Genomic DNA, 18,897 nt, shown 5'->3' with positions numbered 1-18,897 from the left:
AGCTTGTGGATCAGTCTATAAGCTATAGTGAGCTATAGTGAGCTAGTGGATCAGTCTCTATAAGCTATAGTGAGCTATAGTGAGCTTGTGGATCAGTCTCTATAAGCTATAGTGAGCTATAGTGAGCTATAGTGAGCTAGTGGATCAGTCTCTATAAGCTATAGTGAGCTATAGTGAGCTATAGTGAGCTTGTGGATCAGTCTCTATAAGCTATAGTGAGCTATAGTGAGCTATAGTGAGCTAGTGGATCAGTCACTATAAGCTAGTGAGCTATAGTGAGCTATAGTGAGCTTGTGGATCAGTCTATAAGCTATAGTGAGCTATAGTGAGCTAGTGGATCAGTCACTATAAGCTATAGTGAGCTATAGTGAGCTTGTGGATCGGCTAAACTATGAAAGAAATCCCAAACAATTATAACCTGATACCAGGGGGGCAGTCAGCCAGATATTTCGTGAAGCCTCATTTGAAATCGGTAGTTCATATAATGGCCTGTTGTGGCGCTAGACTGGACCCAAAAAGCCCCATAGCTCCATAGAGGCCCATGTATTTTGGCCCAACTTCACCTAGACTGTATTACCTTAATAAACATGGTCATGAATACTTTCTTCTTCCAGTCACTAGTTTAAAGTCTCATTTCTAATGTCATAATATTCTTTTTGGAAAATTATGGTGCCATTAATTAAAAAAATGACCATAAAGTCGCGTATGTTCTGAGGGGCGTGGCTACCGTTACAGTCTATGATCGGGATTCCCCTCCCACTCAAGAGTCTTCTCCTCCCACTCGAGTCAAAATAAAAACCAACGGAGAAGAAGGGGGGAAGTCCCGCCTCGTTGTCTGGGCAGCCAATGACCAGCTGGTACAAAACGGAGCCAGCCAATGGCCAGCTGGTACCAAAAGATGGCGACTTACATCAGGAATTAGCATATCATTACAGGCTTCATTTTACGTTCATGTTAGACCCGGGGAACGCTTTGTCCATATTTTTTACAGTCTATGCCTGATACCCAGTGGTGGTAAAGTATACTTGCGTGTTTTACTCACAGTAAATATATAAAACACACAAAAAGTGAGAATGTGGAGATGAGAGATTTCTGCTCCGACAGAGATGATAATTCTCCACCAGGTGCATGCTGGGTAGTGGTGTGAGCCGGGCTGTGACTGTCAGTCTCAGAGATGCTGTTCTCCACCAGGTGCATGCTGGGTAGTGGTGTGAGCCGGGCTGTGACTATCAGTCTCAGAGATGATAATTCTCCACCAGGTGCATGCTGGGTGGTGTGAGCCGGGCTGTGACTGTCAGTCTCAGAGATGATATTCTCCACCAGGTGCATGCTGGGTGGTGGTGTGAGCCGGGCTGTGACTGCAGGGTGGACGTGAAGCTGACCGTCTGCTCCGGGGCGGGTTTCACCCGCTCGCCGCTCGCCCTGCCCTCCTCCACCGAGCTGCTGGACCTCAGCCACAACCGGCTGTCCTCCCTGGGGCCGCGCTCCTTCCAGGGTGAGCCTCACCTCACCTCACCTCACCTCACCTCACCTCACCTCACCTCACCTCACCTCACCTCACCTCACCTCACCTCACCTCACCTCACCTCACCTCACCTCACCTCACCTCACCTCACCTCACCTCACACCACCTCACCTCACCTCACCTCACCTCACCTCACCTCACCTCACCTCACCTCACCTCACCTCACCTCACCTCACCTCACCTCACCTCACCTCACCTCACCTCACCTCACCTCACCTCACCTCACCTCACCTCACCTCACCTCACCTCACCTCACACCACCTCACCTCACCTCACCTCACACCACCTCACCTCACCTCACCTCACCTCACCTCACCTCACCTCACCTCACCTCACCTCACCTCACCTCACCTCACCTCACCTCACCTCACCTCACCTCACCTCACACCACCTCACCTCACCTCACCTCACCTCACCTCACACCACCTCACCTCACCTCACCTCACCTCACCTCACCTCACCTCACCTCACACCTCACCTCACCTCACCTCACACCACCTCACCTCACCTCACCTCACCTCACCTCACCTCACCTCACACCACCTCACCTCACCTCACCTCACCTCACCTCACACCACCTCACCTCACCTCACCTCACCTCACCTCACCTCACCTCACCTCACACCTCACCTCACCTCACCTCACCTCACCTCACCTCACCTCACCTCACCTCACCTCACCTCACCTCACACCACCTCACCTCACCTCACACCACCTCACCTCACCTCACCTCACCTCACCTCACCTCACACCACCTCACCTCACCTCACCTCACCTCACACCTCACCTCACCTCACCTCACACCACCTCATAGCTGTAATAATAACTATAATAATACCTCATCCAAGGGGCTCATAGCTGTAATAATAATATTAATATTAATAACCTCCTCCAAGGGGCTCATAGCTGTAATAATAATATTAATACTAATAACCTCATCCAAGGGGCTCATAGCTGTAATAATAATAATAATATTAATAATAATAACCTCCTCCAAGGGGCTCATAGCTGTAATAATATAACCTCCTCCAAGGGGCTCATAGCTGTAATAATATAACCTCCTCCAAGGGGCTCATAGCTGTAATAGTAATAACCTCCTCCAAGGGGCTCATAGCTGTAATAGTAATAACCTCCTCCAAGGGGCTCATAGCTGTAATAGTAATAACCTCCTCCAAGGGGCTCATAGCTGTAATAATATAACCTCCTCCAAGGGGCTCATAGCTGTAATAATAATAATAATATTAATAATAATAACCTCCTCCAAGGGGCTCATAGCTGTAATAATAATAACCTCCTCCAAGGGGCTCATAGCTGTAATAATAATAACCTCCTCCAAGGGGCTCATAGCTGTAATAATAATAACCTCCTCCAAGGGGCTCATAGCTGTAATAGTAATAACCTCATCCAAGGGGCTCATAGCTATAATAATAATAGTAATAACCTCCTCCAAGGGGCTCATAGCTGTACTAATAGTAATAACCTCCTCCAAGGGGCTCATAGCTGTAATAATAATAATAATAACCTCATCCAAGGGGCTCATAGCTGTAATAATAATAATAACCTCCTCCAAGGGGCTCATAGCTGTAATATTAATAATAATAACCTCTTCCAAGGGGCTCATAGCTGTAATAATAATAATAACCTCCTCCAAGGGGCTCATAGCTGTAATAATAATAATAATAACCTCCTCCAAGGGGCTCATAGCTGTAATAGTAATAACCTCCTCCAAGGGGCTCATAGCTGTAATAGTAATAACCTCCTCCAAGGGGCTCATAGCTGTAATAATAATAACCTCCTCCAAGGGGCTCATAGCTGTAATAGTAATAACCTCATCCAAGGGGCTCATAGCTGTAATAATAATAACCTCATCCAAGGGGCTCATAGCTATAATAATAATAGTAATAACCTCCTCCAAGGGGCTCATAGCTGTAATAATAGTAATAACCTCCTCCAAGGGGCTCATAGCTGTAATAATAACCTCCTCCAAGGGGCTCATAGCTGTAATAATAATAATAACCTCCTCCAAGGGGCTCATAGCTGTAATATTAATAATAATAACCTCCTCCAAGGGGCTCATAGCTGTAATAATAATAACCTCCTCCAAGGGGCTCATAGCTGTAATAATAATAACCTCCTCCAAGGGGCTCATAGCTGTAATATTAATAATAATAACCTCCTCCAAGGGGCTCATAGCTGTAATAATAATAATAATAACCTCATCCAAGGGGCTCATAGCTGTAATAATAATAATAATAACCTCCTCCAAGGGGCTCATAGCTGTAATAATAATAATAACCTCCTCCAAGGGGCTCATAGCTGTAATAATAATAACCTCCTCCAAGGGGCTCATAGCTGTAATAATAATAACCTCCTCCAAGGGGCTCATAGCTGTAATAATAATAACCTCCTCCAAGGGGCTCATAGCTGTAATATTAATAATAATAACCTCATCCAAGGGGCTCATAGCTGTAATAATAATAATAATAACCTCCTCCAAGGGGCTCATAGCTGTAATATTAATAATAATAACCTCCTCCAAGGGGCTCATAGCTGTAATAATAATAATAATAACCTCCTCCAAGGGGCTCATAGCTGTAATAATAATAATAATAACCTCCTCCAAGGGGCTCATAGCTGTAATATTAATAATAATAACCTCCTCCAAGGGGCTCATAGCTGTAATAATAATAATAATAATAACCTCCTCCAAGGGGCTCATAGCTGTAATAATAATAACCTCCTCCAAGGGGCTCATAGCTGTAATAATATTAATAACCTCTTCCAAGGGGCTCATAGCTGTAATAATAATAATAATAACCTCCTCCAAGGGGCTCATAGCTGTAATAATAATAATAATAATAATAATATTAATAATAATAACCTCTTCCAAGGGGCTCATAGCTGTAATAATATAATAATAATATTAATAATAATAACCTCCTCCAAGGGGCTCATAGCTGTAATAATAATAATAATAACCTCCTCCAAGGGGCTCATAGCTGTAATAATATTAATAATAATAACCTCATCCAAGGGGCTCATAGCTGTAATAATAATAATAATAACCTCCTCCAAGGGGCTCATAGCTGTAATAATAATAATAATAACCTCCTCCAAGGGGCCCGTAAGCTGCGCATCCTGCTGCTCCAGAACAACAGCGTCAGCACGGTGGAGGACGGAACCTTCTCCCATCTGGACTTCCTGCTGAGGCTGGATCTGAGCTGGAACCGTCTGTCTGTCCTGGGACAGGTCTGTCTGTCTGTCTGTCTGTCTGTCTGTCTGTCTGTCTGTCTGTCTGTCTGTCTGTCTGTCTGTCTGTCTGTCTGTCTGTCTGTCTGTCTGTCTGTCCCCCACACACACACACAATTAAAACTGACCCTGTCACAATTACATCGTCTTGTTTTTCTCTCAAGTTCAGTCTTCCATGTTTCTATGGCTTATCGTGCATATTGTTCTTATTGCTTATTGCCTTCCTGCTTGGTCCCGCCTTATCGCTGCTTGCAGCTATATTTCTGACGGGTGCTAGCCCCTCCTATACACAGGTTTAATGTTTGTCTTTAGTTCAATGTTTGTTTTGTAAACGCATTGACAATGACGGGAAAATGTACGCCATAATGTGTCGTCATATTGTCTTTATCGTTAATGGCGTTTAATGTTTGTTTTACGTCACCATTACATCACCTAATCAACATGAGTTGATTAGATGACATTAATATATTAGAGCCCCTCACTTCACACGGGTGTGATTTTGTACCAACGTTGTTGTTCTGTGACCGGCAGGGCTTCTCTCTGGGGCTGGGCTTCATCTCTTCATCTCTTCATCTCTTCATCTCTTCATCTCTTCATCTCTTCATCTCTTTATCTCTTCATCTCTTCATCTCTTCATCTCTTCATCTCTCAGGGCTTCTCTCTGGGCCTGGGCTTCATCTCTTCATCTCTTCATCTCTTCATCTCTTCATCTCTTCATCTCTTCATCTCTCAGGGCTTCTCTCTGGGCCTGGGCTTCATCTCTTCATCTCTTCATCTCTTCATCTCTCAGGGCTTCTCTCTGGGCCTGGGCTTCATCTCTTCATCTCTTCATCTCTTCATCTCTTCATCTCTTCATCTCTTCATCTCTTCATCTCTTCATCTCTCAGGGCTTCTCTCTGGGGCTGGGCTTCATCTCTTCATCTCTTCATCTCTCATCTCTTCATCTCTTCATCTCTTCATCTCTTCATCTCTTCATCTCTTCATCTCTCATCTCTTCATCTCTTCATCTCTTCATCTCTTCATCTCTTCATCTCTCAGGGCTTCTCTCTGGGCCTGGGCTTCATCTCTTCATCTCTTCATCTCTTCATCTCTCAGGGCTTCTCTCTGGGCCTGGGCTTCATCTCTTCATCTCTTCATCTCTTCATCTCTTCATCTCTTCATCTCTTCATCTCTCAGGGCTTCTCTCTGGGCCTGGGCTTCATCTCTTCATCTCTTCATCTCTTCATCTCTTCATCTCTTCATCTCTTCATCTCTTCATCTCTTCATCTCTTCATCTCTCATCTCTTCATCTCTTCATCTCTTCATCTCTTCATCTCTTCATCTCTTCATCTCTTCATCTCTTCATCTCTCAGGGCTTCTCTCTGGGCCTGGGCTTCATCTCTTCATCTCTTCATCTCTTCATCTCTTCATATCTTCATCTCTTCATCTCTTCATCTCTTCATCTCTTCATCTCTCAGGGCTTCATCTCTTCATATCTTCATCTCTTCATCTCTTCATCTCTCAGGGCTTCATCTCTTCATCTCTCAGGGCTTCATCTCTTCATCTCTTCATCTCTTCATCTCTTCATCTCTTCATCTCTCAGGGCTTCATCTCTTCATCTCTCAGGGCTTCATCTCTTCATCTCTCAGGGCTTCATCTCTTCATCTCTTCATCTCTTCATCTCTTCATCTCTTCATCTCTCAGGGCTTCATCTCTTCATCTCTCAGGGCTTCATCTCTTCATCTCTCAGGGCTTCATCTCTTCATCTCTCAGGGCTTCATCTCTTCATCTCTTCATCTCTTCATCTCTTCATCTCTTCATCTCTCAGGGCTTCTCTCTGGGACTGGGCTTCATCTCTTCATCTCTTCATCTCTTCATCTCTTCATCTCTTCATCTCTTCATCTCTCAGGGCTTCTCTCTGGGACTGGGCTTCATCTCTTCATCTCTTCATCTCTTCATCTCTTCATCTCTCTGGGCCTGGGCTTCATCTCTTCATCTCTTCATCTCTCAGGGCTTCTCTCTGGGCCTGGGCTTCATCTCTTCATCTCTTCATCTCTTCATCTCTCAGGGCTTCTCTCTGGGACTGGGCTTCCTCAAGGAGCTCCAGCTGGCCCACAACCTGCTGTCTGTCCTGGACAGAGACAGCTTCTACCATCTGGACGCTCTGCAGAGACTCAACCTCACAGGTCTGTCTGTCTGTGTAATGCAGTGGTTTAAAACCAGTGGTCCCTACATGAGGGGGTTCCAGGTGGTCCTAATTGAGAGCTGGTAACCAAATAGACCCCTTATAAATCTTTAACTCAAAAGATTTATATAAGGGTAAAAGTAAAAGTATTTTCATTTTATACGCTCTCAAGAGTTACATTAGTGTTAAACACCTGCATTACTTTATTTACTCGAAGTCCACACAATTAGAGAATGTATAAAGAATTGTTACCTCTCCTATAATGCATGGAATGTTGGATAAAATCTTTTCCGACAACAACAACGTATTATTTTTGTTTTAGGTCTGAGAGGCTAAGTGTCATCAAATGGTGGTCCGTGGCTCAAATGCTAAATGTCTAATGGGCCTTGATATGGAAAGGGTTGAAAACCACTGGTGTAATGCAATGAATGCATGTACCGTTGTTCTATGAGCAGGGTGTGGCTTTAAACAAGTCCTTGGCTTAGTCCACTTCCCTGGGTAAACAAAGAACTTTGCTTTGCTTTGCTTTGCATTCAGACCTGTAATGTAATGTCTGAAGTGCCTGGTGCTGGGAGTCTGGTGCAACCCTGTTGACCTCAGCATACATCACTGAGGATACGTCCCAGGTGCATCCATGCGATGTATTTTTAGTAATGTAATGTAATGTAATTAGGGGTGTATAACGATATAGTAACTGCATCGAAAAATCAATTTTAATTTCAAGAATCGTAGTGTATCGAAATGAAAACAGCAACATTGACTATATATGTATCATATCGTATCATTTTGCAATGCAAATAATCGGTATCGAATCGTTTTGCAATGTAAATAATCGATTGTATTAATACTACATTTTTGTGCTTGGTATTTAGCAATTTTTAGGAGAACATTTCTTAGGTTAGGTTTAATTACTTTCAATGTATTTTAAATAGTTACTGTGTCGATTTTAAATCATTGAATCGGATCGGATCACCATAATGAACCATAATATCGTCCATGGATCGTATCGTCAACCAATGTATCGTGATACTTATCGTATCGCTGTTAGAATGTAACTGTAATGTGTAATGAAGTAATCTGATTACAGGTAACCGGATCCACAACATTCAGACCAGGGCGTTCGGCTCCCTGAGCGCGCTGCGACAGCTCCACCTACAGGACAACATGCTAACTGCTCTGAACGCCGGCATGTTCTCCATGCTGCGCTCCCTGGAGGTAGTATTAGTATTAGTAGTATTAGTATTATTAGTATTAGTATTTTGTTACTGTTATAGTTATTATTATTTTTATGATTGTTTATTGTTTTATTGTTTATTGTTTATAAGGATCCCCATTAGCTTTTGCCTTGACAAAAGCTAGTCTTCCTGGGGTCCGACACAGACAAACATTTAACATTTAACAAAGGCAATACTTACAATTGTGTACAAACACTAACTCAAAATAAAACATAGTAAAATAAAATATAAAATAAGAAATAAAAAACATAGGAGAAATAAAAAAAACAAAGAACAAAGAAAAACAAAAATCACTTTCAACAAATTTGAATTATTATTTTCCCAGGGTTACTGCAGTATGGTTTACACTTGATGATGAGCAGGTGTTGAACCTCATCAGTCAGACAGACAGGTGGTGTTGTTATTCCTATGAACAGGTGTTGTTGTTGTTAACAGGTGTTAAACCTCAGAGGGAACCTCATCAGACAGACAGACAGGTGTTGTTGTTATTAACAGGTGTTAAACCTCAAAGGGAACCTCATCAGACAGACAGACAGACAGACAGACAGACAGACAGACAGACAGACAGACAGACAGACAGACAGACAGGTGTTGTTGTTATTCCTATGAACAGGTGTTGTTGTTGTTAACAGGTGTTAAACCTCAGAGGGAACCTCATCAGACAGACAGACAGGTGTTGTTGTTGTTATTAACAGGTGTTAAACCTCAGAGGGAACCTCATCAGACAGACAGACAGGTGTTGTTGTTGTTATTAACAGGTGTTAAACCTCAGAGGGAACCTCATCAGACAGACAGACAGGTGTTGTTGTTGTTATTAACAGGTGTTAAACCTCAGAGGGAACCTCATCAGACAGACAGGTGGTGTTGTTGTTATTCCTATGAACAGGTGTTGTTGTTGTTGTTAACAGGTGTTGTTGTTGTTAACAGGTGTTAAACCTCAAAGGGAACCTCATCAGTCAGACGGATGGAGACGTGTTCAAGCCGCTGACCAGCCTGATTCTGCTCAGTCTGACTCACAACCACATGAGCAACATCCACTTCAAAGTCAGTGTTTGTGTGTGTGTGTGTGTGTGTGTGTGTGTGTGTGTGTGTGTGTGTGTGTGTGTGTGTACATGCGTGCGTGCGTGTGCGTGCGTAGATCGATGGATCTTTCTAGCCCAGTCTATTGGCCATATCTTGCCGCCAGTGGCGCGGTGGCGCGCTATGAGCTTGTAGATCTGCTATTTTTCAATAGCTAAAGCATAACATGATGCCAACACCAACATGGGTTCCCGTTCAGAATGGGTTAAACAACGTCGAAATCAGCAACATTTCAGCGGTATATAGTCTTGAATTAAAAGGCTTGAATTATCCTCTTTCTCTCTGCAAAGTGTTTGTTTAATAAAAATCCACCGTGGACATGTTATGAGCTACTTCATGGAGTATGGAAGCGCTCGTTATCAGGAAAACCTGCCTCCTGCATTATGTGCAAATTGAAAACAGGTGGTGCGCCTGGGCCGTTGAGTGCTATTCAACGAGCGCTTCCAAAGCGGAAAAAAATCGAAAAGAAATCACATGCAAGGAATTACTCATGAAATGTCTATGGTGGATTTTTATGAAACAAACACTTTGAGGATAGAAAGAGAATAATTCAAGCTTTCCGTACAGCTGCAATGTTGGTGATGTTGACGTTGTGACGTTAGAATGGGCTGTCTATGCATGGTAAGTATCACTTAGCTATAGGTAGCACCTTGCTGTCTATGGGAAGTATCACTTAGCTATAGGTAGCACCTTGCTGTCTATGGGAAGTATCACTTAGCTATAGGTAGCACCTTGATGAATGGGCTGTCTATGGGAAGTATCACCTAGCTAGGTACTGTAGCACCTTGCTGGCAAAGATGGATGCGGTCTGAATATGGCTAATTGCCAGTGTTTCATTTGTGAAGGGAAAAAAATAATAACTCAGGGGGTCGTATGTAGGCTACGTTCTTATCCACATAAGCCTGATATGCTTCTTTTCCGATTTACACACTCAGAACACCTTTAAAGTAGGGGGAAACGTTTAGGGTTTCTTTTTCTAACTTTTGATGCATTTCTCAAATTACTGTCTGTCTGCCTGCCTGCCTGCCTCCCTCCCTCCCTGCCTGCCTGCCTCCCTCCCTCCCTCCCTCCCTCCCTGCCTGCCTGCCTGCCTCCCTCCCTCCCTCCCTGCCTGCCTGCCTCCCTCCCTCCCTCCCTGCCTGCCTGCCTGCCTGCCTGCCTGCCTGCCTCCCTCCCTCCCTCCCTCCCTGCCTGCCTGCCTGCCTGCCTCCCTCCCTCCCTCCCTCCCTGCCTGCCTGCCTCCCTCCCTCCCTCCCTCCCTCCCTCCCTCCCTCCCTGCCTGCCTGCCTGCCTGCCTGCCTGCCTGCCTGCCTCCCTCCCTCCCTGCCTGCCTGCCTGCCTGCCTGCCTGCCTGCCTGCCTGCCTGCCTGCCTCCCTCCCTCCCTGCCTGCCTGCCTGCCTGCCTCCCTCCCTCCCTCCCTCCCTCCCTCCCTCCCTCCCTCCCTCCCTCCCTGCCTGCCTCCCTCCCTGCCTCCCTCCCTCCCTCCCTTCCTGCCTGCCTCCCTCCCTCTCCCCCCAGACGTTCGTCTCCGTCCACACCCACAGCAGTCACATCCTTCTCCCTCTCCCCCAGACGTTCGTGTCCCTCCACACCCACAGCAGTCACATCCTCCCTCCCTCTCCCCCCAGACGTTCGTCTCCGTCCACACCCACAGCAGTCACATCCTTCTCCCTCTCCCCCCAGACGTTCGTGTCCCTCCACACCCACAGCAGTCACATCCTTCTCCCTCTCCCCCCAGACGTTCGTGTCCCTCCACACCCACAGCAGTCACATCCTTCTCCCTCTCCCCCCAGACGTTCGTGTCCCTCCACACCCACAGCAGTCACATCCTCCCTCCCTCCCTCTCCCCCAGACGTTCGTGTCCCTCCACACCCACAGCAGTCACATCCTCCCTCCCTCTCCCCCCAGACGTTCGTCTCCCTCCACACCCACAGCAGTCACATCCTGCTCCAGGGGAACCCGTGGATGTGTGACTGTGAGCTCCAGAGGGTGTTCCGGAAGCTCCGCTCGGTCCAGAGGATCTTCCTGGACGACTACCTCAACCTGAGCTGCCAAGCCCCGCCCATACTGCACGGGTCATTATTAATATTATTATTATTATTATTATTAGGGATGTCCCGATGCTCCATACTGCACGGGTCATTATTAATATTATTATTATTATTATTATTATTAGGGATGTCCCGATCAACTGTAGATTTAGTCCGTATGACATTTAGTCGACTAAAACTAGACTAAACACTAGAACATTCCAGGCGACAAAAATGTGACTAAAACTAAGTGAAAACTATTCAAGAGACTAGTATATAGAAATATATATATATATATATATATATATAGAAATGTGCTGCCAAAAACAACACTGGACGTCGTTGACACAGAGCTGCTGTGTGCATGATGAATCGTAAGTCGTTGATCCGTCTCCATGGCGACATGCAGGTACCAGCTGACCGACGTGGACACGGAGCTGTGCATGGCGGAGACGGTGACGGTGCTCATCATCACGGTCACCGTGCTGGTCACCGTGCTGGGCGCCATGCTGATGGGCGAGAGGAAGAGGAGGATGCAGAGGAACGTCACGCACTGGACCCAGCAGGGCGACGAGTCCGAGGACTCGGACCACGGCGACCACAGCTGAAGTATAATTATACCGCTGTTGGGTTGTTTTAGTTTTGTTTATTTAACCCATTCTGACCTGAGATCAGATTCATACGACGTTTCCGACCGGACACACACTGGTCTGATGAACCCATTCTGACCTGAGATCAGATTCTAAAAAAAAAATAATAATCTTCGATTTTTTCAAAAAATAGCAGACCTACAAGCTCGTATCGCGCCACTCGGTGGCGCGATATGAGCTTGTAGATCTGCTATTTTTAAATAGCTAAAGCATGACATGATGCTGACACCAAAATGGGTGCCCGGTCAGAATGGGTTAGAGGCTCCTCCTACGCACAGCTTTGTGTGTATTACCACATAGTGATGAAGAGAGACGAAGAAGAAGCACTCAGTTCAGTAGTTCAAAGCATAGACAGGCGGTCCTCAGCCAAATGATAGTTTGGAACCAAATGGACCCTTTATGGGTCTGTAACTCTGAGAGTGTATACAAATGGACCCAAACCATTTGTACACTCTCAGAGTTAAATTAACATAAATTTTTACAATATAAATTGGGGTCCCAGGGATATAGAAATGCCATTAACTTAAGCCCCAATCCCCCGCCGGCAGGGGGCAGAGGCTGCCCACCCTCATGAACAGCTCTCAGCGGGTAAATGGGGCTGGTCAAGGTCTCAGGTTCCCCTCCTGGACCCCCCTGGGGTATAAGAGGTATTGGGGGCCCGCGGGCTGATTAATTTGTCTGGCCCCTCTCAATGCATATCGCCCCATGGGGCAGATTAAAGTCTGGCTCCTCTCAGTGCATATCGCCCCATGGGGCAGATTAAAGTCTGGCCCCTCTCAATGCATATCGCCCCATGAGGCAGATTAAAGTCCGGCCCCTCTCAATGCATATCGCCCCATGAGGCAGATTAAAGTCTGGCCCCTCTCAGTGCATATCGCCCCATGAGGCAGATTGAGTCTGGCTCCTCTCAATGCATATCGCCCCATGAGGCAGATTGAGTCTGGCTCCTCTCAATGCATATCGCCCCATGAGGCAGATTAAAGTCTGGCCCCTCTCAATGCATATCGCCCCATGAGGCAGATTGAGTCTGGCTCCTCTCAATGCATATCGCCCCATGAGGCAGATTAAAGTCCGGCCCCTCTCAATGCATATCGCCCCATGGGGCAGATTAAAGTCTGGCTCCTCTCAGTGCATATCGCCCCATGGGGCAGATTAAAGTCTGGCCCCTCTCAATGCATATCGCCCCATGAGGCAGATTAAAGTCCGGCCCCTCTCAATGCATATCGCCCCATGAGGCAGATTAAAGTCTGGCCCCTCTCAATGCATATCGCCCCATGAGGCAGATTGAGTCTGGCTCCTCTCAATGCATATCGCCCCATGAGGCAGATTAAAGTCCGGCCCCTCTCAATGCATATCGCCCCATGAGGCAGATTGAGTCTGGCTCCTCTCAATGCATATCGCCCCATGAGGCAGATTAAAGTCCGGCCCCTCTCAATGCATATCGCCCCATGGGGCAGATTAAAGTCTGGCTCCTCTCAGTGCATATCGCCCCATGGGGCAGATTAAAGTCTGGCCCCTCTCAATGCATATCGCCCCATGAGGCAGATTAAAGTCCGGCCCCTCTCAATGCATATCGCCCCATGAGGCAGATTAAAGTCTGGCCCCTCTCAATGCATATCGCCCCATGAGGCAGATTGAGTCTGGCCCCTCTCAGTGCATATCGCCCCATGAGGCAGATTAAAGTCCGGCCCCTCTCAATGCATATCGCCCCATGAGGCAGATTAAAGTCTGGCCCCTCTCAAAGCATATCGCCCCATGGGGCAGATTAAAGTCTGGCCCCTCTCAATGCATATCGCCCCATGAGGCAGATTGAGTCTGGCTCCTCTCAATGCATATCGCCCCATGAGGCAGATTAAAGTCTGGCCCCTCTCAGTGCATATCGCCCCATGAGGCAGATTGAGTCTGGCTCCTCTCAATGCATATCGCCCCATGAGGCAGATTAAAGTCTGGCCCCTCTCAGTGCATATCGCCCCATGAGGCAGATTGAGTCTGGCTCCTCTCAGTGCATATCGCCCCATGAGGCAGATTAAAGTCTGGCCCCTCTCAATGCATATCGCCCCATGGGGCAGATTAAAGTCTGGCCCCTCTCAATGCATATCGCCCCATGAGGCAGATTAAAGTCCGGCCCCTCTCAATGCATATCGCCCCATGAGGCAGATTAAAGTCTGGCCCCTCTCAATGCATATCGCCCCATGAGGCAGATTGAGTCTGGCTCCTCTCAATGCATATCGCCCCATGAGGCAGATTAAAGTCCGGCCCCTCTCAATGCATATCGCCCCATGAGGCAGATTAAAGTCTGGCCCCTCTCAATGCATATCGCCCCATGAGGCAGATTGAGTCTGGCTCCTCTCAATGCATATCGCCCTATGGGGCAGATTAAAGTCTGGCCCCTCTCAATGCATATCGCCCCATGAGGCAGATTGAGTCTGGCTCCTCTCAGTGCATATCGCCCCATGAGGCAGATTAAGTCTGGCCCCTCTCAATGCATATCGCCCCATGGGGCAGATTAAAGTCTGGCCCCTCTCAATGCATATCGCCCCATGAGGCAGATTAAAGTCTGGCCCCTCTCAAAGCATATCGCCCCATGGGGCAGATTAAAGTCTGGCCCCTCTCAATGCATATCGCCCCATGAGGCAGATAAAGTCTGGCCCCTCTCAATGCATATCGCCCCATGGGGCAGATTAACCCATTCTGACCTGAGATCAGATTCATACGAGGTTTCCACTGGACACACACTGGTCTGATTAACCGATTCTGACCTGAGATCAGATTCTAAAAATGTCAGTTGCTCTTCGATTTTTCAAAAATAGCAGATCTACAAGCTCATAGCGCGCCACCGAGTGGCGCGCTATGAGCTTGTAGATCTGCTATTTTTCAATAGCTAAAGCATAACATGATGCTGACACCAAAATGGGTTCCCGTTCAGAATGGGTTAAAGTCTGGCCCCTCTCAATTGTGGGATGACTTCATGGCCGAAGTGGCGACGAGCCAATCGGATTCGTCTGGAACTAGGCTATAACCAACCAGGGCCCCGTATGCAAATATGGGGCGGGACGCTGTGGATAAAAAAAAAAAAAAAACAAGAAATGATCACATAGTGATATTTTCCAGGTGAAAGAAGCGCTGGTTTCTTTATTTAGTAACGAACGAACGCTCCTCCCAACCGACCGGTCTCAATCATAACATTACGTTACATAACATTGGGTTACCTGCTTCCTGTTACCTGTTTCTTGGTCATGTGACCAATACATGACAGCAGCGTGTGTGGCAGCCAATCAGGACTAGGTCCTCAGTCAGTATGACTCATGTATGACCAGGTCTTCTATACATGAGTTTCACCAGAGAGGGAGGAGACTAATATCCACAAAGTGATATAGAGCGTCGCAGTCCCGCCCCCTCGAGAGACCCGGAAAAGAAAGACTTTTCAGAAAGTATTTATTTAAAGACGTTTACGCCGCTGGACAAAGCCAACTCTTGTCGTGACAAATCATGACAAGAAACAAACATTTTCGGGCCAAACAAAGAATTGGAAAGTAGAAAAAAAACGGCAGGTTACAACACTTTTTTTGTTGTTTTTCTTCTTTGTAATTATTTGTTTGGTCCAAAATATTGAGTGTTTGTTGTCATGATTTGTCACGACAAGAGTTGGCTTTGTACGACGCTTAAAAGGTCTTTAAATACGTTTTGAAATGCCTATGGGAAAAATGCATTGGGATTCATTTCCTGGGCCTGGCGTCGTCATGAAAGGGGGCGGGACTGCGACGCTCTATTAGTGCCGCTATACGCGAGGCTAATGAGAGGGACGAGACTAATATCCACAAAGTGATATTAGTGCCGCTACGCTACGCTAATATAGGTAGCAATTCCATAATGTATAGCAATGCTCTATTACAAGTCACAAGCAAGTATAGTTAAACTTTTAGCTTATGTCCAAAACCATTCCATTCATTATTATTTTGTATAGTCTTTACTCATTGGGGATATGACATACAGGCTGAAACATGTGTTCTGGCCTTTTGGCGGCGTCTTTCCATTTCTATTTTTTACCCCGCACGTTTTTGTGTGATGAAAATGATTTTTACATTTCCTTTTTATATCTATAGTAAAAGAAACATACCATAATGATCTCATGTGATCAGAGCATCAGTTAGATTAGTCAACATGAGCTAAATATTTCTACAATAATGTTAATATTCAGTGATACTGATACTCATGGATGTTGTAGTTCTCATAATGTTAATATTCAGTGATTCTCATGGATGTTGTAGTTCTCATAATGCTAATATTCAGTGATTCTCATGGATGTTGTAGTTCTCATAATGTTAATATTCAGTGATACTCATGGATGTTGTAGTTCTCATAATGTTAATATTGAGTGATACTCATGGATGTTGTAGTTCACATAATGTTAATATTCAGTGATTCTCATGGATGTTGTAGTTCTCATAATGTTAATATTCAGTGATTCTCATGGATGTTGTAGTTCTCATAATGTGTCATATATATGGACATCATCACTGCTCTTCTTCACAGTCTTAATATTAATCAGTAAAACAGACAACAATGCTTTTCAATGTGTTTATTGACAGGATGGATATGAACATTATGGAGGCTGTTTAACGTAATGCTTCTCAAACATGTTCATGTCAAGGACCCCAAAATGATCTATTTGTCTGTGGACCCCCGTCTGTGACAGCATAGACCCCAAAATGATCTATTTGTCTGTGGACCCCCGTCTGTGACAGCATAGACCCCAAAATGATCTATTTGTCTGTGGACCCCCGTCTGTGACAGCATAGACCCCAAAATGATCTATTTGTCTGTGGACCCCCGTCTGTGACAGAATAGACCCCAAAATGATCTATTTGTCTGTGGACCCCCGTCTGTGACAGCATAGACCCCATGAGAGAAGATGTGTATTGTTAAAATGTTTCAACACAATTTAAACTTTCATAATTACTTCAGATTATTTTTCAAAGTATATTGAAAATAGTAGATGAAAAGCTGACAACGCTGAGAAGCTTGATGAAAGATAGAGTTTCTGTAGATTCAGGTAGATCAGAGGACTGGCTAGCATATCGCTCTTTAAGAAACAAAGTGAACACATTAAATAAACAGAAAAAAGCCTAAACTACCAATCTAGAATTGAAGAAATTATACATGGTGGTAAGAAACGCTGGAGTATTCTCTCTCAAATCATGAGTGGAGTTAAAATGAGCAAAACATTTATTGATCAGGTCAACGCTTCATCACCAAGCCCCAAGAATGTGCTGATTATTTCACAACAATTATTTCATAAGTAAAGTTGATACCATAAGAAATGACATGCTGCCAAATTACGGTCATCTATCTGGATCCATTATTAAAACTGATATCATGCAGAACAAAATATAATGCAAATTTTTATTTTTATTCACTAATGTATCTGAAATTATTGAAATCTATTGTCTGAATTGAAATCTTAACAAACCCGGTGGTCATTATAATCTAGACAGGAGACTCTTAAAGCTGTCAGCTGGAATTATAGCTCAGATATAGACCAGAACACTCTATAAAGTAATGGTACCAGTAGCAGACAGTGTTACATAGAATAGACCAGAACACTGTATAAAGTAATGGTACCAGTAGCAGACAGTGTTACATAGAATAGACCAGAACACTGTATAAAGTAATGGTACCAGTAGCAGACAGTGTTACATAGAATAGACCAGAACACTGTATAAAGTAATGGTACCAGTAGCAGACAGTGTTACATAGAATAGACCAGAACACTGTATAAAGTAATGGTACCAGTAGCAGACAGTGTTACATAGAATAGACCAGAACACTGTATAAAGTAATGGTACCAGTAGCAGACAGTGTTACATAGAATAGACCAGAACACTGTATAAAGTAATGGTACCAGTGCTGAGCTGTCATGTCAGTGAGCTGAGCTGTACTCTGGACATGAAGACAGAGTCATGTCAGTGAGCTGAGCTGTACTCTGGGCATGAAGACAGAGTCATGTCAGTGAGCTGAGCTGTACTCTGGACATGAAGACAGAGTCATGTCAGTGCGCTGAGCTGTACTCTGGACATGAAGACAGAGTCATGTCAGTGAGCTGAGCTGTACTCTGGGCATGAAGACAGAGTCATGTCAGTGAGCTGAGCTGTACTCTGGGCATGAAGACAGAGTCATGTCAGTGAGCTGAGCTGTACTCTGGACATGAAGACAGAGTCATGTCAGTGAGCTGAGCTGTACTCTGGACATGAAGACAGAGTCATGTCAGTGAGCTGAGCTGTACTCTGGACATGAAGACAGAGTCATGTCAGTGAGCTGAGCTGTACTCTGGACATGAAGACAGAGTCATGTCAGTGAGCTGAACTGTACTCTGGACATGAAGACAGAGTCATGTCAGTGAGCTGAGCTGTACTCTGGACATGAAGACAGAGTCATGTCAGTGAGCTGAGCTGTACTCTGGGCATGAAGACAGAGTCATGTCAGTGAGCTGAGCTGTACTCTGGGCATGAAGACAGAGCTCATGCTGAACACACAGCTGTTTCTTTCATCAGTCCAGTGTGTGATTCAGGGATATAATAGCCTATATGCTGCATCATAAAAACACATGAGATTATAACGTTTTAAATGTCTCTATGGAAATAAACAAAGTATTTATAGGCTACTTAAAAAGCTGTGAAATAATAGTGGAGTGGTCTACACTGTTTACGCCTCCCCTGACATTTGGAGCACACTGTGTGGCACAAAGTGTTGCACTGTGACTTTATCTTCACATCTATCTTCTTTGTCTTTATATGCATTTTTATGTCGTTTGGTGTTTTATTTTTTTGCATTTCTTGTACTGATTATGCCTTGATTGTTATGTTGTTTGATATTTTTTATACTTTGTTGTCTTTTGTAAAGCACTTTGCGCTGCACTCGTGTCATGAAAGGTGCTCTATAAATAAAGTTTATTATTATTATTAT

Source organism: Protomyctophum parallelum, assembly GCF_964188405.1.
Source record: "Protomyctophum parallelum genome assembly, chromosome: 10".
Taxonomy (NCBI): domain Eukaryota; kingdom Metazoa; phylum Chordata; class Actinopteri; order Myctophiformes; family Myctophidae; genus Protomyctophum; species Protomyctophum parallelum.
This window is presented reverse-complemented; position numbering follows the sequence as displayed.